We start from the raw sequence: 24,707 nt of genomic DNA, 5'->3' as shown, positions 1-24,707 counted from the left end.
TCTTCTTGAGCTCACCACCCTCCTTGTTCTCCAGAGCTGTGACCATGGCCCTCTTCGTTTCCAAGTCGAGGGACTAGTCAAAGAATGCCAGGCCAACCAGCTCCTCAGAGAGATATCATCGATGAGCGCTGAAGGCCTTCACAGCAGTGGATGAGAAGTCGAAGTCATTGTAGTTCAGGATGTCTTGAAGAAACTTGAGGTCGTTCAGAGAAGCAGATGTGGCAACTGGTGCTGTAAACCAGTATGGAATGTAAATCATGATGGCAAATATGACAAACTAATCAAATGCAGTGAGATTCAACTGCCTGCAAAAAAGGTAAATATTTACTAAGTAGATGATTTTGGCCATCCAACGAGCAAGGTGGTAGGTGCCAGGCTGCAAAAATGTGGAAGCCACAAGGAGGAATTCCACTAAGGATGATCACTGTGAGGTTGAGCAACTCCCAGTAATCTTCCCATGGCTGTTGGGCAGTGAGCTGAAGATGGCAGAAGGTGATGACCTTTGCATCGGGTAGGAAAGTTGGCAAGCAGTTCTAAGTGATCAGCTGCATTGGAGGTCCATCCCTGCTTCAAATGCTTGAAGAGAGGGATGTCTAGCCCTAATGTGATGATCTGTCAATCTGTCTATTGCCAGACGCTTCAATCCCGTTCCGGGTGGCCACAAACAAATCGCCTCCACGTCGCCCTGTCCCCCGCCATTTCACTGCCCCTCTCCCAACTCACCCCCCCCCCTCTCTCATATGCCTCTCCACTCCATTCCTCCATCTCATCCTCGGCCTCCCCCTCCCTCTTCCCCCCTCCACCTCACTCACATACACTCTCTTCGTCAGTCTTTCACCCTCCATCCTCTCCACATGGCCAAACCACCTCAGTGTATTCCTCCTAACGCTTCCTATCACATCCACATCCACACCACAACGCTCCTTTATATTCGCATTTGTCAGCCTGTCTCTCCATGTGACTCCATAGGCTCCTCTTAAATAACTCATTTCCACTGCTCTCACTCTTGACTTGTGTCCTTCCAGCAATGTCCAAGCTTCACTTCCATACGTTAGAGTTGGTATCACAATACTGTCATGTAGTAACTTTTTCACTTCCATGTGATGATGCTAGTGCAAACTGTGGAGACTTTCTGGATGATGATCTCACTGATGTGCTTCCTGTAGGGGAGTGTAGAGGAGTGCAGGCCCCACAGTGAATTCCGGTGTTGCTAGCAGTTGTGTTAAAGGTCTGTTTGTCACCAAATCCACCAGGTCCCATTCTTGCTGGTTAGCAAAGATTGCCTCCACCACATCAGCTCCTGTTCCTGATTGTAGTTCGGGGATCTTCAGCAGTTTCACAATTCCCTCTCCAGACACCTGGATAGGTAAATATTCCAACTTTTCTTGGCCAGGTTCATCAGCAACCAACTTACTCTCCCAGTGAATAGTGAGGAGAACACTAGGGTTGAAGACTGAGTGTTGTGCTACTGCCTGTTCGCTAGAAGCCCTGATTTGCCCCCGTGGATGCTCTGCCGGTTGAAAGCCATAACTTTAGGAGCCATACACAGATGGTGCAGCAACCAAGATGTGGACAGTATTGTGGTTGCTGGTCTTCGTATGGTCCAGAGAATCTAATGCTTTCGTAATGAGCACCACTCACTCCCTTCCTTTCTTCCTTGGCTCCTCCAATGGGTTCCTAGATGTCGACCCATCCACATAGGTTGAACAAGATGACTACAAGAAAGCCATGCAATGCATCCAGTCGCAATTCACTGAAAGTCACAAACAACCTCGCTGAGCGAAAAGTTGCGCTCCCTATCATCACCAAAGATGAGGAGCGGTAGCAATTCCTGTTCCAGGTCATGGAGGCTCATTGTCAGTGATTCCCATACACTCAAAATGCAGCCATGACCTCTCAAACTAGGCAACAATGAGTGGGGGATCTGTTCCCAAGACATCCCCCCAGCGAGACGCTAATACTTACATTGTAAGGGGGACCTAGGTGCGAAGGCAGGGTTTTAAGCCCAGATGGCACAGAGTGTGAACTTCTGGGTATTTGGGGCACCAGTAAATACTACAGTGGAGGACTGAAATTTTGCCATCCATCCATCCATCCATCATCCAATCCTACGTTGCCCCATGAGGAGTGTAGGAGCCCGGGGCTAGGCAGTTGGTCCTGACAATTAAGATGAGGGTGACCAGCCTCACTCATCTCTGAGTTGCATTACATGAGCAATAAACCCCAACCACCCCTTGGATATAAACCTTCACCGGCTCTATCCGACTGGAGCGCAATAATTACGAGTACCCACTAAACCACCAGGCGCCAAAATTTGGTTATATGGTTACCACCCAGCATAGTAAATGGTTTTCAGGTGTATAGGAAACCATTTGGCATGTCACTCAGTGTAGAGTCACCCACAGGCAGAAGGCATGGAGGGTTTTTGTACCAAGAGGAACAAAAGTGAGGGGGGGGCCATAAAAAATCTACAACTTAGAAAATTAAAGACCATCCACACACACACAGACACACACACACACACACACACATATATATATATATATATATATATATATATATATATATATATATATATATATATATATATATATATATATATATATATATCTCCCGGGAGATGGCTGGTAGAGTTGAGCAGAGGGTGTTGCAATGGTTTGGGCATATGGAGAGAATGGATAATGAGCGATTGGTGAAAAAGATAACTAGATCTGATGTGAGAGGTGTAAGGCTGAGAGGAAGACCACGAATAGGATGGATGGACAGTGTGAAGAGAGCGCTGGATGCGAGAGGGATGTCTGTTGAGCAAGGAAGAGTGGCTGTCCGTGACAGAAATAAATGGAGAGAAATTGTGAATAAGTGATGATGCAGCCGTGAGGGGATATTCTCCCGCATTTGGTCTGATCAGCTAGTCAGGTCAGGTGCGGGTAAGGGGATGGGTCTATTATGATGTGGCAAGGGTAAACCAGTTCTGCTGTCGGGCCCTGCTGCGGATGTCACTGATTGCATTGCGCAGTTGACCCTTGTGCGGTGTGGTGCGGTGAGGATCTGTCCGTTCTCCCCTTTGGGGCTAAGATGCGAATGAATATGTTTGAATGGATGAGTAAATGGAGAGTGAGTCGTCCTGTCTCGGCTACCTCCCTTTCCTTGGGGGAAGCAGCCTATGTATATAGATAGATAGATAGATATCTATATCTATATCTATATCTATCTATCTATCTATCTATATATATATATATATATATATATATATATATATATATACGGAGAGAGAGAGAGAGAGATCTATATATCTCTATATATATATATATATATATATATATATATATATATATATATATATATATATATATATATATATACAGAGAGAGAGAGAGAGAGAGAGAGAGAGAAAGTATATAGAAATATAGATATATCTAGACAGATAGATATAGATATAAATATCGATGTGTGTGTGTGTGTGTGTGTGTGTGTGTCAAATGATAATGTCCTAAGGCCTGCTCAGCGTGGACGGAAACCACGCACAAAGACCCATATCTCTGGAGAGACACACAATTATTTCTTTCATGATAACTATTTCTCACCTCATCTTTAGTGCGATAAAAGGTCAGTATGGTAATTATAATAACGATTTTATCTGTTTTCAGTTTATCCCAGGGTCCTCAATTATCTGTGGTTAGATTGTTGGTTCCTCCTTACACCAAGTTTGTTGATGATCCTAGCATTCCAGGAGGAATAAAAATCATTGATCCACGAGGCACTCTCATTGAAACCATCGCAGAGGCTATGAACTTTTCGTAAGATATTCTTCAATATTCTTTCAGTTCAGTGTGCATCTTGGCTTGTGTTTCAACATATATTGATACTTTTTTTTTTTTCATTTGCTTGCCTTTGCACATTTCTACATATGAATTTATGTTCGCCAGGATTAGCTATGTTCAACCGGGCGATGGAGTGTTTGGTGCACCAAATCCTGATGGGTCTTGGTCCGGCATGGTTGGCATGATACACAGAAATGTAAGTGAAGTTATAGTATAACATAACCTTTATAACATATTTTCAATTTATTCTCTTCTTTATTGATATAATTTTACTTCATGATTAAACAGTAATCTTTATGTGTTTTGAATTCATTGAAAATGAAGTTAGCTCCAGTATCCTTGACTTTTTATTTTCTTTTGTATAAAAATTCTCCCTGCGTTCAAAATTCCTGCAGTATGATACTAACCTTAAACTTTAGTTTGCTATCATGAAAATGTTCCATTTTACTAAGAAAAGAATTATCAATTTCTTACAATGACTATGCACAGGAAGTTGACCTTGGACAAGGACTCTACATCATGACTCCAGCCCGATCAGCTGTAATGGACTTTCCATTCCCTGTGACTGTCGGGCATAACAGGATGGTTGTGAGGAGGGAAAGTCCTGAGGTGGATCCCTGGAATTTCTTTCTTCCTTTGACACCCTTGGTGTGGTTATCCACTCTCACGGCACTGCTGGTGTTGCTGATTGTCATGATGCTGCTGCATACTTGCCTTCCTGCCAGAACACTCAGTCAAATAAGTTTACTCTCTAATACTTTTACCTACATACGTGTGTTACTTCAGCAAGGTAAGGCGCCATCATTTGTATATTTCTTATTTTCTCTCATTAAATTCTAAACTCTGAACATGGACAAGGAAACTAGGTTTCACGGTCTTCCCCGCAAGAACTTTGTACTCCAGAAACCATGCTTATACTATTCAAAATTTGTAATATCAGAGAATTGTGCTGACAAACTCATAGACTAATTTGTTTCGCCTGAAATCTGAGATTCCATTGGTTTAGCCACTCAACATAACTATCATAGTATTAAAAACACTGTTCTTATAACAATAGATTAAAGTACGATGACTGTCTGAGAACCACAAAGCTTAACCATATATATCTGGCGTGACGAACCTGGTGCAGTCAATTGGCATTGTACTGTTTACAGTTTAACTAACACTACAGATAGTGTGGTTGGTATCATTCACTGAACTCCAGCATATACAGTTCATGCAAGATGGCAGTATTTTTAGGTCAGTCATTTACACTCTGCTTCTCAAGATGGAGAATCAAATTTTAATCTGGGGTTCTGGGCAAAGATACTATCAATATTAGTGAACATCATGACCTGTGCACAGTTAGAGAACTCAAGGTAATGTGAATGAATCATGATAACGTCTTCAAACTTTGCATATCCTTGTAATAAAGTCAGTTTCATTGTCAGTCTAATTTATCTATATGAACTGGGAAAAAAAAGCCAAATCACACCCATCAATCTCTCGTTGGTGCTTTTGTGTATGAGGTAGATATGGTGGCAGTGAAAGGACTGTAGTGATGAAGGCGTATGGAGTTAAAAGCGTAGATACTGACCACATTACTTAATTGCTCTCCTCCACGTTTGAGTGTTGGGTAGATTCGGTGGTGATGTGCCAGCCACATTACTTAGGTTATCTCCCTCGTGATTTTGTATATGAGTCACATGAGGTGGTACTTATACTGGCAGTATAAGGGTGATGTGTTGTGCACAGGGTCTGAATGCTGGTCTCATATATATATATATATATATATATATATATATTGTTACGGTAGCGCCAGCCCGGGGCTATTACAAAAAAAAGACCACAAGGCAGCCTTAGATGATCGGCCTCCACTGCGTTGCATAAATAACGCAGACCCCGGCACTGACACTCCGCAAACTAGAGAAAAAACTGTGCAACGGAAATATCACTTAAGTACGCAACACTCTGTACCTTGATAGTAAAACGGAACAGCCTACCTATGGATCTAGTCTACTATCGTCACTACCGGAAGTAATACCGCCCGAGGCAGTCTACAGGAACACCTCCCACTTACTTCCGGTGGTGACGACTTTCTACTTAACCCGTGTCCAAGGGGGAACGCAGTTAATGGCTCACGATAGTTCTCACTAGCCTTGTGCAAAGAGTTGGGATTAAACTGTGTAGGGGTTAGGGGTGTGTGTGTATGTACGTGTGTTAGGGAACGTTAACAAAGGCAGCAAGAGGACCACGGTGAGCCAGACTGGCCCTCCAAAGACAACACGGTTACAAAAACAAAATAAAATAACTACTTCCCTCAGTCAGCAACAAAAGAATAAAAATAAACTTAAATGAAAACGCCAGCTCGGCAGAAAAATGACTGGGGAGAGAGAGAGTGTGCACACACGCACGATACAGAAGCTGGTTGGGAAGACACTGCCCTGACGCCAGGCTCGTGTGCAGCCAAGCGCGAACTCATGAATCAAATTAATTAATAAGAACTTATATTCGTGCCCCTCTCTCTCTACAATAAATTGGTACTTCTAATGCAAGCAAAACATTATTAAATATACTGGTAGCTCACACAAGACAATCAAAATAATCAAATGCATACTCAGCATGGTATGAAATAAAATTGCCCTCAGTGGCAGGAACGAAAGAAACAAAAGAACTTGTAACACTCGCTAATGTAAACTCCGCGAATGACACGGATACATACTGCATAATCCCCTAGCCCAGCTGTAACGGCTGCACCCGTGGGAACGGAAAGGCGGACAGCGTAACAATATATATATATATATATAAATATATATATATATATCCCATTGGAGCCCAGTGTCCCGAGTACTGGACAGACCTGGGATTTTTCAAGTCTTTATAAAGTAGGGAACCCCCGGGTAGGGACCTATGAGCTTCACGACTATGAGCCGATAGGCGGAGGGCGGTACGCTTAGTACCCTCCCAGTGTGATGCCTCGCCCAGCACTCCTGGGATCCAATGATATATATATATATATATATATATATATATATATATATATATATATATATATATATATATATATATGCAAGGTACTTGAATATGGTGAGGATTTGGTGATGGCAGTTGGAATGTTGTGTCAGTGTTACGGCTGTAGCATCAACAGTGGGATTTTAATGGCAGTTGTGTTGGCAGGGATAGGACTGTGGCGGCAGCAGTGGATCTGCAATGGCAGAAGTGAGACTGTAATGGCAGCACACAGGTTCTGATGGCAGTGATGGGACTGTGATGAACGTGGCAGGATTGTAATGGTCATGTTGGAAATGGAATGTCAGTGGTAACATTGGGGTGGCAGTAGCGGGACTGTCTTGTGAATACTGTGATTGTAGTGGTAGTAGCGAGATTGTGATGGCAGCAACGAGACTGTCATGGTAACAATGGCATTATGGCAGTTGTAACTGAATAGTTGTGGCAGCAATGAGACTGTGATGGCAGCGGTGACACTGTGGTGGCAGTGGTGGGATTGTGGTGGGACTGGTGGTACAAGTTTTTTTTTTTTTTTTTTTATGCGTCTGACTCTGTGCAAAGGCTTCGGGGTCTTTCCCAAGGCCCAGAAGTCCTCCTACACACACCTCCACATGTCACCACTTTGGCACCAACACCAACATCCATGTTGAATATATATATATATATATATATATATATATATATATATATATATATATATATATATATATATATATATATATATATATATATATATATATATATATATATATATATATATATATATATATATATATATATATATATATATATATATATATATATATATATATGTATATTGTTACGGAACAGAGAAAACTGTCCTGCAAAGTTCCAGGTTCAAAACAAAAGAGTTAGGTAAAATTACAAGTTAAAGTTTAATGCTCAAACAACAAAACATTCAGGACTCATAAGGATAATGTAATGGCAAAAACAGGTTAAATATATGGTTAACTGCAATAGCCTCTATTAACACGAAATTAGCAAGTGTAAATTTATCTAAGTCAGCCCTGATAAAATGAGAAAACCTGATAATACTCAGTGAATGCAAGATATATTATTTCAGATACAAAATTTTTTACTGACAAAAACACATGAATCACAAAAACCTCACCAGGCCTAAGAATTAACAACTTATGCTACACAGTACAAGCAAAAATGCAATAAGAGTTATACTCAAATTACACAGGTGCTAGATGGTTGGAGACTTCCTGAGCACTCACAATAATAACAACTGTACAGGGGAGGACAGAGATGTGAGCAAAATGAGGAGTAGATCTAAGTGGCAATTAATGCAGAGACTGAGCTCATTATATAGGGGCCGGCAGAGCTTGATACAACTTGTAAGAAGGACGCGCAAATGAAGCTATAGGGGACAAAGAGTTGACAATCCTGCTCTGAACAACAGAAAGAACGACTTACTCTACTATAAGGGAGGAGGGGGGGAATGAGGTAGAACACGCTCGTGATCAAACATGCAGCATACTGTACATTAGAATTACACAAAGGATGATGAAATCATAGGCTATGTAACACCTCCCAACAAAGAAAAAGAAATTTACAAAGGAAATTTCTTATTACTCTAAAACAACCTGTCTAAAGTCTAGATAAGCAATCTGCAATAACATTTTCTTTCCCCTTGACATGTTGTATGTCTAATGAATACTCCTGAAGAAGTAAACTCCATCTTGTCAATCTCTGATTTTTATCTTTAAACTTACTAAGGAATTTCAGTGGGTTATGATCGGTATAAATGACTATGGGGTCAAAACCAGAACATAAATAAAATGAAAAATGCTGTAAACCCAAAATCAAAGCCAAAAGCTCTTTCTCAATAGTTGAGTAGTTCTTTTGAGGTGGAGTGAACTTCTTACTGTAATAAGATACAGGGTGTTCAATACCCTGATCATCCTCTTGCAGCAAAACAGCCCCAGCTCCTGTATCACTTGCGTCAACAGCCATCTTAAAAGGCTTAGCAAAATTTGGAGTAACGAGCACTGGCTGACTTAACCCCTTAACCGCGGGGCGTCACTTCCGTGACGCTTGGGAGCAAGGGATCATACCGCGGGTCGTTGCTTTTGTGATTCTGTGTTATTTTGAATTCACCCGGGCTTCCAAGTGGGGGCTTGTATCATCTATCAGTACTGCCAATGTCCAACACTAATCAGCACTCATAATCTCATCTGTACTCCCATCCATTGTTGACAATTCAGCCATTTCTCCCCATTCTTGTCTCCCCTCCCTACGCCCCCTCCATTACCCTATCCTCTCGCCTGACCGGCCGTGCTACGCTAAGTAAATCTTCCCTGGAATTTTTCTCTGATTTCATCCATTGAAATAAGCCCTATGTCCTATTCTTATACCAAATAATATATACAAGAAAGAAATAAGGTAAGTGAGAGTGCCATACACCTGGAATTGGCTAATTATCACCTGACAACACCTCACGTGCACTCGTTCGCTAATTTTCGCTGTTTTTTCCCCTTGAAATATGCCGTATAATCTATTTTCGTAATAAATATACATGTAACGAGGGAAGGGAGAAGCCTAAGTGATATTTACATTCACCTGGAACTACCTAATTTATAATGTATTGTCTAGATTTCCTGCCAATCATTTCAGTGCTAGACATAGCTGTTTCAAGAGCTAACATTGGTAGCACTGAATATCCCCTAAGAAGGCCTCTACCCCGGCCCTCCGTTATCAGTTTACTCTCATCTTCCGAAGTAGGGGTACGTATGTTTCTTCTTGCTGACTTCAGGGACTTTTTCACCCCCATGCAAAGGGCCCTGTGACCTTTACCCCCTACTAAACCTCGTGTGGAAAGAGGTAAAGGGCTGACAATTGATAAAAGAGTGACTACGATCTTTCTATTGAGTAAAACAGTGCAAGTGGAATTGTAAATAATGTGTAAATAATGTGTAAACAGCAAGTGAAAGTAATGAATGTAAATATATGTGAACAATGGAAAATAGTTTTATAAGTTACTTCAAGTGACAGTGCATAACACAGTGTAAATAAAATAGAAATGTAAATAACGTAAATAAAATAGAGAACGTAAATAGAAATGTATTATAAGAATACGAGTATATACCCTAGGAGTAATGAAAGTGAAAGTTTCACTCTAGCATGTCTGAATGCTATGAGTTATGAGAGTGAAGATGAATGTGACATTCACTCTCAATGCTAGTATACAGGACTAGAAAGTGAATGCTACGTATTTTACTGAAAGAAATTGAATCCCTACAGTGACAATAAACTAATACTACTGAAGGAAACTTATGGATAAAGACTGTAGATATATATAAGTGTTATATAGTAATAGAAATATAAAGTGTGAGGGGTTTTATGAATAATAAATGACAGAGTACCAAGAGCGAACTAGTGCCAGTGCGACGGTCAAACGCGCTCGTAATTTTCATTGCTTTCACAGTGGTTTTTTTTTGGGAGTATGGATCCCAAACTACTTGAAAATCATAGAGTAGTGTTTATAGTGTTAATATCTGGCTGTGGTAATCATATTACGGGTTGTCGGGAAGTGTAAAGTGGAGACTTGATTACCCAAATTCAGAGGTCTCCACGAGTCGTACGGTAACTGACGAAGGCTCAACAAACATTCCAGGAGAAAGCTGAAGGTATGTGCCATAAGCATATGTAATTTTAATATTCTAGGACTAAAAACTGATTTTTGGCAAATATTTTTTGAGAGTCTGTTGGAGCCCAAATAACCACGCGGCACACGCAAAACATCGGTAAACATGCCCGCGGTGTAGGGATTAATAGGACAGCTTTAAGTTTGCTGAAGGAGGATTCACAGTTATCGGTCCAGACAAATTTAACTCCCTTTTTCAGTAGGTCTGTAAGTGGTGATACAAGAATTGAAAAGTTAAGAACAAATCTCCTGTAATAACCTACCATTCCCAAAAATTTTTGTAGCTCTTTCCTACTTTTAGGTCTGGGAAGATCACTTATAACCTGAACCTTAGCTCCTGGTGGTGCAACTTGTCCATCACCAATTACGTACCCAAGGTAATGAACTTTAGCTTGACCAAACTCACACTTTGATAAATTGGCTACAAGATTAGCCTGAACCAAACGCTCAAGAAATTTACTGACATGGCATATGTGATCTTTCCAGTTGTCACTGAAGATTAATACATCATCAATATAAACAACACACCCTGCCAAACCCTCTGTTACAACATTCATGAGCTTCTGAAATGTGGCTGGTGCATTCTTCATACCATATGGCATTACAGAACATGCAAAAGTCTTTCCTAGTGTTACAAAAAATGAGATCTCCCTAGCACGTTCAGCCATAGGTACTTGCCAGTATCCCTTTAAAAAATCAAACTTATTTATGTACCTAGCCTTTCCGATTTTGTCTATGCAATCTTCCACGCGAGGGAGAGGGTTAGTGTCTGTTTTGGTTATCTGATTAATACGTCTGTAGTCGATGCAAAGCCGCTGCGACCCACCTGGCTTAGGGACTAGAGTGACAGGAGAACTCCACTCGCTTTGACAGGGCTCAATCATCTTGTGGTCCAACAGGTAGCCAAGCTCCTTCTGGATGAGAGGACCTTTCACTGGGTTCACACGCTAAGGAGGCAGTTTAATTGGCTTTGCATCTCCAACATCGACATCATGCATCAACACAGTGGTTCTTCCTGGAGTGGCACGGAACACTTGCGGGTACTCCTGCATTAATGCCGAAAACTCCTGCCTTTCCTCGGGAGGTAGATGAGAAAGCTTAGTCTGGAGATTATTCATGATATCAGGATTCTTCCCCAAACTATCACTCAGGCTCATGCTGCATGGGAGAACTTCACTTGCAGACTCGGGTGGAACAGCTACAGTGCAGACTGGGTTATTTTCGTCCCGCCTATGATATAACTTTAGCATGTTGATGTGACAAAGTTGCATGTTCTTTCTATGATCTGGTGTGGCGATGACATAGTTGACATCACTGAGTTTCTTCTCCACGAAATAAGGACCACTAAACTTGGCTTAAAGAGGTTGCCCATGCACTGGTAGCAGAATCAAAACCTGATCTCCTGGCTGAAAGTGGCGTAACCTGGACTTCTTATCATACCAAGTCTTCATCTTCTGCTGAGCAGCTCCTAAAATCTCTCTCACCAGCTGTAAAGCAGTGGACAGCCGTTCTGTGAACTTCATCACATACTCCAGCAGGTTGACGTCATCTTCCTCCGACAGCCAGCATTCCTTGAGTAGCTTAAGGGGTCCTCTTACTTCATGGCCAAACAATAGTTCAAAGGGTGAGAAGCCCAGTGATTCATTTGGAGATTCTCTTGCGGCAAATATAATGAATGGAAGACCTTTGTCCCAGTCTTTCTGATGTTCCAAACAGTATTTCTTGAGCATCGATTTGAGTGTTTGATGATATCTCTCCAACGTTCCTTGGGTCTGGGGATGGTAAGCTGAAGACGTGATCTGGGTGATGCCCAACTCTTTCAGAGACTGCTTGAAAACATTTGACATGAAATTACTTCCCCTGTCTGACTGCACCTCCTTGGGCAGACCAAACTTGGTGAAAAACCCTAACATTTCCTTAATCACGTTCTTTCCTGAGATATTTCTAAGTGGAATGGCTTCAGGATAACGAGTAGCCATATCAATCAGGGTCAACACATAAGAAAATCCTGAAGAAGTCTTAGGAAGAGGGCCCACAATATCCACCAACACACGGGTGAATGGCACCTCAAAAGGAGGAATGGGAACTAGAGGTGCAACCTTTTCGGTCTGATTACACTTCCCCACAACTTGACAGGTGTGACAAGACTTACAATACCAGGAAACATCTCTGAAGATACCTGGCCAGTAGAAGTGTTTCAAAATGCGTGCCACAGTCTTCCTCACTCCAAGGTGTCCTGCCAAACTGGAATCATGAGCCACTCTAATGATATCCTGCCTACAAACACGAGGGATGACAACTTGATATACAACCTCCCATTCACAGTCGGCTGATGCTGTTGGGGTCTCCACTTCCTCATAAGTACTCCTGACTTTATATAATAACAAGTAGAATCACCGGCTGACTCTTCCTCACTGCAAGCAGAGTTAGCTAGACCTTTCAACTCAGGGTCAGCAACCTGCAACTCAACCAACTCTTGACGAGACAAATTATCAACACTACGGGGTACTGCTTCATCTGGTGAGTGGTCCAAATTAGCAAGAAAAGTGTCAGCTAGGATGACATCATCATCATCATTATCCACTAAGTCACCAGTAACTTTAGACTTAGCCCTAGTGACAGCACATGCAGAGAACACATCAAGGACATCACAATCCTGAGCTGCAGCCACTGGCTTACTAGACAACTGAGGAGCTGGACACACTTGACTTCCACCAATATCATTTCCAAGTAAGAAAGTTACACCTGACATTGGGAGTGTCTCAACCAACTCAAGCATAACGGAACCATTAACAAAACCAGACTCTAAATTCACTCTGCACAGAGGGACAGAGAAGTAATTATTCCCTACACCTTGTAAGATTACAGTTTCATCAGAGGAATTAACATTAGAGCCTAGAACACTGGTCAGCATAAGGGATTGGCAAGCACCTGTATCACGATATATTTGAACTGATTTCCTGTCATTACTGTGCAGAGGACTGACAAAACCATCAGACAGGAAATTAGCACATGAACTCTTGAGAGTGTCACCCACGTTACTGCTCAAAAGAGGAGCTTCATCATGAGAATTTAATTTACCCCTCAAAGCAGGTTCAGTTAACTCAGTTAAAGAATTCTGGGAACTCTCAAGGGTGGACACCAGACCAATTGACTGAATATTTAAAGACTCCTTTTTGTTCACATCACGCTGTCTCCTGAAACATTTCTCCGTAGTATGACCAAGCTTACTACAATAAGTACATTTACTTTTCTGAAATCTAGAGGTGAAGCTGGTATTTACTTCCTGAGAAACATCATCTTTATCCTCATTCCTGTTACCTGTACTCTGAGTAGAGGCAACGTAATTACTTTCAGCTTTCCTTTTTTCTTTAGAATATCTCTTGTGAGTGAGAACATATTCATCAGCTAAAACTGCAGCATCAGACAAATTATCTATTCTTTTCTCATCAAGATATAGGCTTACATCTTTATTAATACACCTTTTGAAGTCCTCCAGCAAAATCATCTGCTTAAATCTGTAAAAATCAGAATCCACATTCTTTGAATTTAACCACTGCTCTAACAAATCTTCTTTGATTTTTGCATACTCAACATGGGATTGCTTATCTTGCTTATAAGTTGTCCTGAATTTTACTCTATAGGCTTCAGGAACAACTTCATAGGCCTTAAGAATCAAGCTCTTAACTACATCATAATTATCACATTGATCCTGAGGCAAAGATGCATAAGTTACTTGAGCTTTACCGGTGAGAACTCTCTGATGGAGTACTGGCCAATACTTTTTGGGCCAATTAAAACCTGTAGCTACCCTCTCAAAGAACTGAAAATACTTTGTTAAATCAGATTCATTAAAAGGAGGGACAAGTTTAACATTTTTAGCCACATCAAAATCATCAGAGCTAATGATCCAGTTCCATCTTGTTTCATGCGATACTCATGGTCTGCCTGAATCCTAGCAAGTTCAATTTGTGCCTGAGCCTGTACCTGTGCCTCCTGAATACGAGCATTATCCTGAAATTCAGCCTCCTGAATACGAGCCTGAGACTTCGCCTCCTTAGCATTTGCCTGAAATTCAGCCTCCTTAGCACGAGCCTCCTGCAGAGCTAGCTGTAACTTAGCTATTTCAATCTGCGTTTGCTCATTTGGAGGAGTTACATTAAACAAGCTTTTATTAATCATGCCAACAATTTGATCTTTAGAATGATGAGAGTGAACTGCAATTCCCAATTGTTGAGCAACAAGCTTAAGTTCATTCTTTGTTCTGTTTTCTACATCACACACTGTTTGCATATTTGACAAAAAATCTTTGGCTTCATCAAGTGTAGTAATAGTAGACATCATGAATAAACCACAGTCACAAAATATCAAGCAATATCCTTATGATAATATCCTGAATATCCTGATAAGAGGTCGCCAAATTTATGTTACGGAACAGAGAAAACTGTCCCGCAAAGTTCCAGGTTCAAAACAAAAGAGTTAGGTAAAATTACAAGTTAAAGTTTAATGCTCAAACTAACAACAAAACATTCAGGACTCATAAGGAAAATGTAATGGCAAAAACAGGTTAAATGTATGATTAACTGCAATAGCCTCTATTAACACGAAATTAGCTAGTGTAAATTTATCTAAGTCAGCCCTGATAAAATTAGAAAACCGGATAATACTCAGTGAATGCAAGATATATTATTTTAGATACAAAATATTATCAAAAATGACTGACAAAAACACATGAATCACAAAAACCTCACCAGACCTAAGAATTAACAACTTATGCTACACAGTACAAGCAAAAATGCAATAACAGTTATACTCAAATTACACAGCTGCTAGATGGTTGGAGACTTCCTGAACACTCACAATAATAACAACTGTACAGGGGAGGACAGAGATGTGAGCAAAATGAGGAGTAGATCTAAGTGGCAATTAATGCAGAGACTGAGCTCATCATATAGGGGCCGGCAGAGCTTGATACAACTTGTAAGAAGGACACGCAAATGAAGCTATAGGGGACAAAGAGTTGACAATCCTGCTCTGAACAACAGAAAGAACGACTTACTCTACTATAAGGGAGGAGGGGGGGAGTGAGGTAGAACACGCTCGTGATCAAACATGCAGCATACTGTATGTTAGAATTACACAAAGGATGATGAAATCATAGGCTATGTAACAATATATATATATATATATATATATATATATATATATATATATATATATATATATATATATATATATATATATACATATATATAATATCCATCCATCATCCAATCCTAAGTAGCCCCATGAGGAGCGTATGTACCCAAGGCTAGGCAAGTTGGACTTGGCATGATGAGAGTGACCAGTCTCACTAATCCCTGAGTGGCGACCATCATCCACTCCCTTGATGTAGTGCTGCCTACTTATTCCTTAGCCTCTATGATTCTTTTTCTGTGCCAGCCCTCCTCTCTTCCTATTTCTCCCATCTTTCCTGTCACTTCTTATCACTTTTGTTTCCTTTACAGGTGGCTTTCCATTGAGTGACAAGCCAAATGGTTTCCTGTAAGCCAGGACACCACTTACAACGCTGGATTGTAACCATATAACAACACCATATGTGCTCCCTATGTGTCAACAAGTGGGTTGGTGGAGGGCTAGCGCCCCTCCCCGTAAAACATATACCGGTAACTCAAAGTCAATAGACCACCCCTTACGGGATTATGGCGTCTTGCAATATATATATATATATATATATATATAGTGTGTGTGTGGGATTGTGGTGCCAATGGTAAGATACTGGTGGCAGAGGAGAGATTTTGGTGGCAATGGTCGAAGTGTCGTGGCAGTAGTGGGACTGTGGTGGGAGTGGAGGAATTTTGGTGACAGCGGGGAAAATGTGGTGATAGTGGTGAGATTATAGTGGCAAAACAATTTTCATCACTGTCATTGTAACCTCATCAGTGTCATTACATTCCCACTGTGGCCACCACAATCCCTCCACTGCCAACACAGTCTCACCAACAATATCATAATCCCACTAATACCACCAGAATCCCACAATTGCCACCATTATCCCGTCACTGCAACCACATTCCCAATGCTGCCCTCACAACTCAAAAGCTGGGATTACAGCCCAAAAGCTACAAGTACAGTTCTGTCACGGCCAGCAAGTTCTCATTACTGCGACTATCATCACACCACATTCTCAGTGGTGCCATCACATTCCTACCCCTACCACTGGTGCAATTGTGGTGGCAACTGTGGAATTAAGATGGCAGTAGTGAGAATGTGGTGGCAGTTGTGATAAGGTGGCAGTAATCTGACTGCAGTGATGTGTTAACTGATATACTTTCTTTTTCTCTGATTCTTAGGCAGCAAGGGGACCGTGATGGAAGCTTGTGGTGCTGGGAGTAGGGAAACTAGCCAGTTTACTTATCTTGGTGGTCCTTGAGTATGAGGCAGATGTGGTTGTTGTTCTTGTTGTTTAACCCTGTTTGTCTGGCCAAGCAGACCTGCTGATCAAAGGTAAACAACTGCTTCCGTGGGGCGGTCCTACAGGGACAGTACAGTACATACTGTGTTGGGATCCGGCGTCCCCTTATAGTAGACAGCGTCTCACAAGGATGGTACCAGGAGCCTTCCAAAAGTGAGGTGCAGGGAAATGTAAGGTGGTTTGGATCCTAGCTGGACTCTGCAGCTGCTCCACCCAGGGTGGACAGCACCACCACGTGTAGGTTCATCAGTAGCAGATGTGGTTGTAGCACTGTAACTGTGTTGGGGCTGTGGTGACTGAGGTGAGATCATGGTGACATTTTACCTAAGTGAATATTTTCTCCCGCTCACTCTTCTCTGTGTGTGTCAGACGTACTGGCAGCAGCCGGTGAGTGGTGGTGGTGGGAACGTGTGGTACTGGGGGTGTGGATGCTGGCCACGCTGGTACTAACGCGGAGTTACGCCGGAGCCCTCACGTCCATCCTAGCCGTCAGATACATCCCGCTACCCATACAGTCAGTGGAGGACGTTGTCCACAACCCATACACTATAATAATGTCAAGCGGAACAGCTCAGACACAGGCATTTTTGGTAATCATATCTTTACAATTCATTGGCATAATAATCTAAGTAATGATTGCTTTTCTCCAGCATGGTTATATTTCTTTTGTTTTTATTAAGTATTTTCCATGTTACACAAGTATATGCATTGTTCTTTAACCACCAGTAAAATCATTTTCTAACATTAAGCTCTTTATCTCAGTTATATATTTTTTACCTTATTCGTGGTACAGATTGCCTCATTATTATTATTATTATTATTATTATTATTCCTATTATTATTATTATTATTATTATTATTCTATCTATCTATCTAGCTATCGCCAGACGCCTCAATCCAGTTTGGGGTGGCCGCAAACAAATCGCCTCCAAGTCGCCCTGTCCCCCGCCATTTCACTGCCCTGCTCCCAACTCACACCCCTTTCTCTCATATACCTCTCCACCCCATCCCTCCATCTCATCCTCGGCCTTCCCCTCCCTCTTCCCCCCTCCACCTCACTCACATACACTCTCTTCGTCAGTCTTTCACCCTCCATCCTCTCCACATGGCCAAACCACCTCAGTGTGTTCCTCATAATGCTTCCTATCACGTCCACATCCACACCACAACGTTCCTTTATATCCTCATTCGTCAGCCTGTCTCTCCATGTCACTCCACAGGCTCCTTTTAAATAACTCATTTCCACTGCTCTCACTCTTGACTTGTGTCCTTCCAACAACGTCCAAGCTTCACTTCCATACGTTAGAGTTGGTATCACAATACTGTCATGTAGTAACTTTTTCACTTCCATGCTCACTTCCCTGTTTCTTATTACTGCTTTCAAAGAACCAGCAACCTTTCTTCCCTGCTGTACCCTTTCAAACCTCCATCCTTACTCATCACACTACCCAAGTACTTAAACGTACTCACATTTTCCAATTCCTCACCATCCAACCTCGCTGTACATTCACTGACTTCGCCTCTCTCAAAGACCATCACTTTACTCTTCCCTACATTCACCTTTAGATTCCGTTTCTTACACACTCTCCCAGACTCATCCACCAAGCCTTGCAGCTCCCCTTCGTCTTCACTTGACAACACAGTATCATCTGCAAACAACAGTACAGGGAGTTTCCAAACACTATCCTCTCTCACCAGGGCCACTCCAACATCCACTACCCTACCTTGTATCTCTTTTATTGCCCCATCCATGTACAGATTGAACAACCATGGAGACATGACACATTCCTGTTTCAACCCTACTTTCAAAGGGAAAAATTCACTTAGTTCACCATGAACACGCACTGCAGCCTTCGCACCATCGTACATACTCTTCGTAGCATTCAACAACCTCCCATCTACTCCATATATTCTTAACACTTTCCACAATCCTATTAATATTATTATTATTTTTATCATTATTTTTTTATTATTATTATTATTACTGAAACAGTTATATTAAGTATAGTGAAAGGAATGAGATTGTGTAAGGGTTGATGAAAACAGTTTCTGACCCCGACAGTACAATAGTCTCTCCATAGCTTAACAAAATCGCCGGGAGGCAGCAGAAATAAAGATGACATTCATGGGTTGAGAGTAAATTTTCTCTTCTGATCAGACGTTAGACATCGGCCAAACACTAAACAAGATGGGCAAGATGAAGCAAGTGCCAAGCAGAGACCTGGTGAAAAACCTAGACAGACTGGTGAGACGGGGCGACCATACATATATCTCCCCAGACTCTGGCCTCAAGATGGTGTTGGCTGAAGATTTCTCAAACAGAGGTGATTATAGCTAGAAGAAAAAATGTATGCTGAGCCCCAGCTTTCCAGTTTAGAGGGATATGAGTGAAGAATGAAAAATCTTTCCTCCTTGAGTTGGTAGGTTGTTCTGCTGATCATACCACCCAGCACTCGTGTTGCAAGCAGCCTTGTACACTGGAAGGAGACTGTCCACACGATCAAAAGAAAAAAAAATAATGATGGTGACTTTGGGTGATACAATGACACCATACACAAAGGACAGTCTACTGCAAAGTTCCCTATGATCCTACTCCACTCTTGCTGCCCAGCTCATATAATTTGTGTAATTTCTCAGTCGATGTTGATATGCATGTTCACATGATAATAAATTATTACAGCTTGAGCTGCGGTGATAATTTTGGGTTTCATTAGACTCCTCTTGGATGCTACATCTTTTTTTATCCTGTATTATGTAGAATATACCTTCTCCTCTGACGTACTGTATTATCACAATGAGGGAAATGAACAGGGACAAGATTTTATCAGATTAATTATCAGATTTTATCTGATAACTTAGAGCTATATTCACAAAATTACTAAGAGCAAGACAGACTCACAGTTTTTCTCATATCATTACTGAAATACCATGTACAACATAAGCTTCAACAGTCAATCTAAATGTTGATCAAGTGATGCAAAGTGGAATGCAGCCACCCAGTTTCCTAATGAGTGTTACAAAACAGACCTTCATATATTAAGGGCTTGCCAACACCTGCATGTAACCAATTTTAATAATGCTTCATAAAATCTCTGCCAGTACTTACTGATATTCTGCACACCACCAGGAACATGCGACTTCTACCTGGCAAAGGAACACATAATCTTCTGGGTGGACAGTGTGGGCGCCCCGAAGGGCAGTCCACTAGTACCAGCCCTTACATGCAGGTCATGACCCGTATTTGTTAACATTCCTAGGCTTAACTATTGGACTGATTGTCAATACTCATTCAGCTACCAAACGCTTCGCACTCAGATTACAGTGACAATTAACCTCTTCAGTCCGATGACGCACTTTTGTGTTTCATTGCTGCTATCTCCAGACGATATTATTCAGCTTAAAAGAAAGACCTGTCGAACTAGACGCGTTGGAGATAGTCTATTAATCCTTTCTTTGCTAGACACCCTTCCTAAATTCAATACCTTTGGGAGATAACAACAATAAACTAGAAAAGATATCGCCAGAACGATGGGCTTAATTGTTTTAGTTATTGTGTATAGTTTTGTCTTAAATCATATAGTTACCACATTTCTCAAATTACAGATAATAGTAAGAAACAAAATACAAAAAATAACGCGATCCATGCGGGTCAGTTCCGCCTTTGTAAGCTCTCCTCAGCTTATGCTGCATGTTAGATTGCTCATGTATTCCTTTGTCTTCATTCACACAGCCACCAAACTTTTCTCAGACTAACAGTCGTGATTTTTAACACGTTAAGTCGCATGACGTAGTTTTTATTCTATTCTTGCTACCTCCAGACGATTTAAATCAGCTTGGGAAAGACCTTTCGAACTGGACGGTTTAGACACGGGTTAGACACTAGATGACTCCTAAGGATTAGTAAAATAGTCTGGTGGTAGCAAAGATTAAATACGTCATCAGACTGAAGTGAATCAATTGACCAAATGCGAGAAATAAAGTTATTTCCTAATACCAGCGAACTGATACGGATTCTTATTTATTGACAAAATTAGTTTCGAATCCTTTATAAGTACGGACCAATAAGCTACCAGGGGTCGTGTTTATAAAGGATCCTAACAACAAGCAATTGTTCATAAGAGTTAAGTATTATAACATGTTTTATTATTATTTTTAGGCACTTTCATTCCTCCATTTCGGTCATGCCATTTTCATATTCTTTTTGCCACCTCCAACGATTTTATTCAGTTTAGGAAAAACCTCATGTAGCTGATGGGTTAGTGATAGCTAGATCATATCCCTCCAGTTCTTAAAGTCTGGAATAAAGTGATTAAAATCGTCTCGAGACACCATTACCAGACCATTTTGTTCTCGCATTCAGTCTTTTAATTATTCACTTTGATTTGGCTGTGAACTGTAAGGGAATGATCAGTTGACAGAAGACAAACGTATACGCGTATACAAGCAATATCTAAAAAAAAAAAAAAAAAAAAGTTAACCTTAGGAGTGTACAGGGCAAGGAGAGTGTATAAGTTTAAAAGAGTGCATAAACTTAAGAGAGTGTATCAGCTTAGGAGAGTGTACAAGCTTAGGAGCTTTGGAGAGTGTATAAGCTTAGGGTAGTGTATACGTTTAGGAGAGTACATATGCTTAGAAGGGTGTATCAGCTTAGGAGTGTGTATAAATTCAGATGAGTGTGGGAGTTTGGTTCTCTGACAAAAGGCATAGACTATCCTCCAGCGCAAGGGGTATCACCTCTTCAGTCCGATGACGTACTTTATATTTCATTCCAGGTGCCTTCACACGATTTTATTCAGCTTTGGTAACACTTTTTAACCTGGCCACTACAAATGATCCTTCAAAGATTAACAGAATCATCTGGAGACAGAAAGAAAAAATATACAAGATGTCCTCTTGTTGAAGGAATTAATTTGCATCATATATCCTACCCCACGTACTCATTCCTGAGACACACACACAGACATACACACACACACACACACACACACACACACACACACACACACACACACACACACATCTCTTACTTAATTCGTGCAGCGCAGACAATTTTGTGTTCCATATATGATGTTGCTATGTCGAAACCAGGTCTCTACAAGTGCACCGAAATAAATAAATAAATAAATATAGATAGATAGATAGATAGATAGGTTGATTGATAGATAGATATAGATATACATATATACATGCATATATATATATATATATATATATATATATATATATATATATATATATATATATATATATATACAGAGAGAGAGAGAGAGAGAGAGAGAGAGAGAGAGCGAGGGAGGGGAATCTTAGGGTTACACTTTGGCCATTATGTTTGTCCTTCGAAACGTTTTTTTAGACTTTGAAAAGTTAAGTTAATCAGTTGGAGCTCTTTAGATCAGATCTGTTATAATTATTAACACTTTCACTGCCTGGATGCACCAGAGTAATTTACTGAGGCAAAATCCAAACTGCTTTATTCAAGTGGAAGACAATTCGAGCATTTTAAAAATTATTCAATATAGTTTTCAACCCTGTGATTATTAGATTTTCTTTCAACTGAACAAAATCGTCTTGTGGTTGCTGAGTTTATTCCTTTGCTTTGACCCAAGGCTCATTTAGGCGTGAACCCGGTTGACTGCAGGCTGAAGATATCCTTCTCCTGCGTCCATCAGCCTTCATTCGGGGGACAGAGAGAGTGATGAGGGAGGTTTGTATAACTAAGCAGTTGATCGCCATGGCCATTTCGTTGCTGCTACGTGAAAGTATCCCTCTGCAGCACCAGGCAGTCTGAGCAATAGAGAAATGTGTCTAAACAAAGCCTAAGGATTAATTTTAAAAAAATAAATAATGTTCTCCACAGAATCATGCAAGTGAATGAAGGTGGTCTGTACTCGCAGTGGATCAAGTCTTACACCTCAAACCTGACCAATTGTCTTAACCTTCCGAAAAAGGTGGCCATCAAATCAACGCTCGGCCTAAGAAATATATGGGTAATTATCTTCCTCGGTGTATGAGAAAGGAAGCAGAAATATCTGCTACAGTTTCAACACTTTACATTAATAGACTTAATTGGTTAAGGTAGGAGGGTTCACAGATAATCGATACATATTTAGCTTCAAGTTTTCACTATACGTAATTTTTCCACATTTCAAAACAACATGATTTGCACAATAAAAAACTGGGCAAAAATAAGGAATTATCTCAATAATTGATTAATAAAGATATACTACCGTCTTATTAACTGTCCTGCCACAGGGTATGTTGGTGGTACTAGCAGGTGGAGCGGCCTCCAGTCTGTTGGTCTTCTGGATGGAGCTTCTCTACTCTCGTGGCTCTCACTGATATTCTGCACTTGCCCCACACGTACACACCTCAATAAACAAGTCTGCATAACAACCGCACTATCATAATGATTATGTTATTTGATTTTCTATATTTCAGATTAAGTCCATCGAGGGTTTTAAAGTGTTTGGAAATTGAATGAGCACAGGCTAGTGTATAATGCACATGAATTTTGTGCACAATGTGTACTGAAAAAAAAATCATGAATATAGCCCGGGGATTAACTCTGTGTCCTGTTTGAAGTCAGCTCTGGAAATAGATAATGAAAAAAAAAAAAAAAAATGCCTCGCCACTCGAGACTTTGTAGTTTTGCATAATTCTTGACCATTATAAAACGCATTAGCATAACCATGTGTTTGTAACATTCCGCTTCTGTTGATAATTCTAGCAAGATAGTTATATCCTTGTTATATAAATCTGTCACCAGAAGAAAAACATCAATCCAACCATTACTGAATAAGATATACCGAACTATGATAAAAAAAAAAAAAAAAAAAAATTGTCTGGGTATCTTGTATGCTTGTTTTTCGTTTATTATTTCGTGTATTACTATAATTGTAATGTTGGCGTGTTTTCATGGACAATTTACTGTTCACAACAAAAAGAGTAGCCTATTCCAAATACCTTTTTTAAGCTTTATTACACCTAGCAGGGATGGCCCGGCCGGGGGAGTTGGGGGTCATCCCCCAGTGTTTGTTTCTGAGTTGGTCAAGAAATTAATGAATTGGTCAAAAATGGAGAGTAGAAACTTTTTTTCTTTTTTTTTTTACACAAACGGAGCCGGGAGGACAATTTTTTTTTTCCCCCATAAGCTGGAATATCTCAAATTTGTTGTATGCTGACGATGCAGTGCTACTTGCAAATACCGGACAAGAACTTGGTAGACTAGTGCAGAGAGTTGTTGATGTCTGTGAGCGTCGTGCCCTGAAAGTAAGTGTAGAAAAGACTAAAGTGATGGTTATCATGAGGGAAGATGACTCCTAGTGTGATGTTACAGTGGATGGAGAGAGTGGAATTGGTGAGAGTTCAAAGACCTGGGTACAGCGACAGAAAAGAGAGGAAAATGTGCCATAGAGTGACATAAGGAAGGAAAGTAGCTGGTGCTATGAAGGCCTTGATTAGAAACAGAGGCTTGAGTGTTGCAACTGCGTGAGGCTTACATGAAGGAGTGTTGTCAAATTCATCATATGGATGTGAGACTATGGTGTTGCATGAAAATAAAAAGTCAAGAGTCAGTGCAGTGGAGATGGGACTGCTGAGGAATGTATGTGGAGTACAGAGAGTGGATACGATACGAACTAATGTGATTCCTAAAAGATGAGGAGCAAGGAAGTCTGTGGATACCAGGATCGAAGAGTGTGTACTGAGATGGTAAGGTTACGTGGAGAGAATGGATAACAATAGAGTGGTGAAA

The sequence above is a fragment of the Coenobita brevimanus genome, chromosome 58 (genome assembly GCF_032717465.1).
Source record: "Coenobita brevimanus isolate Jiangsu-jjx chromosome 58, ASM3271746v2, whole genome shotgun sequence".
In the NCBI taxonomy this organism is placed as follows: Eukaryota; Metazoa; Arthropoda; class Malacostraca; order Decapoda; family Coenobitidae; genus Coenobita; species Coenobita brevimanus.
The sequence above is the reverse complement of the archived record's forward strand: the minus strand, read 5'-3'. Positions refer to the sequence as shown.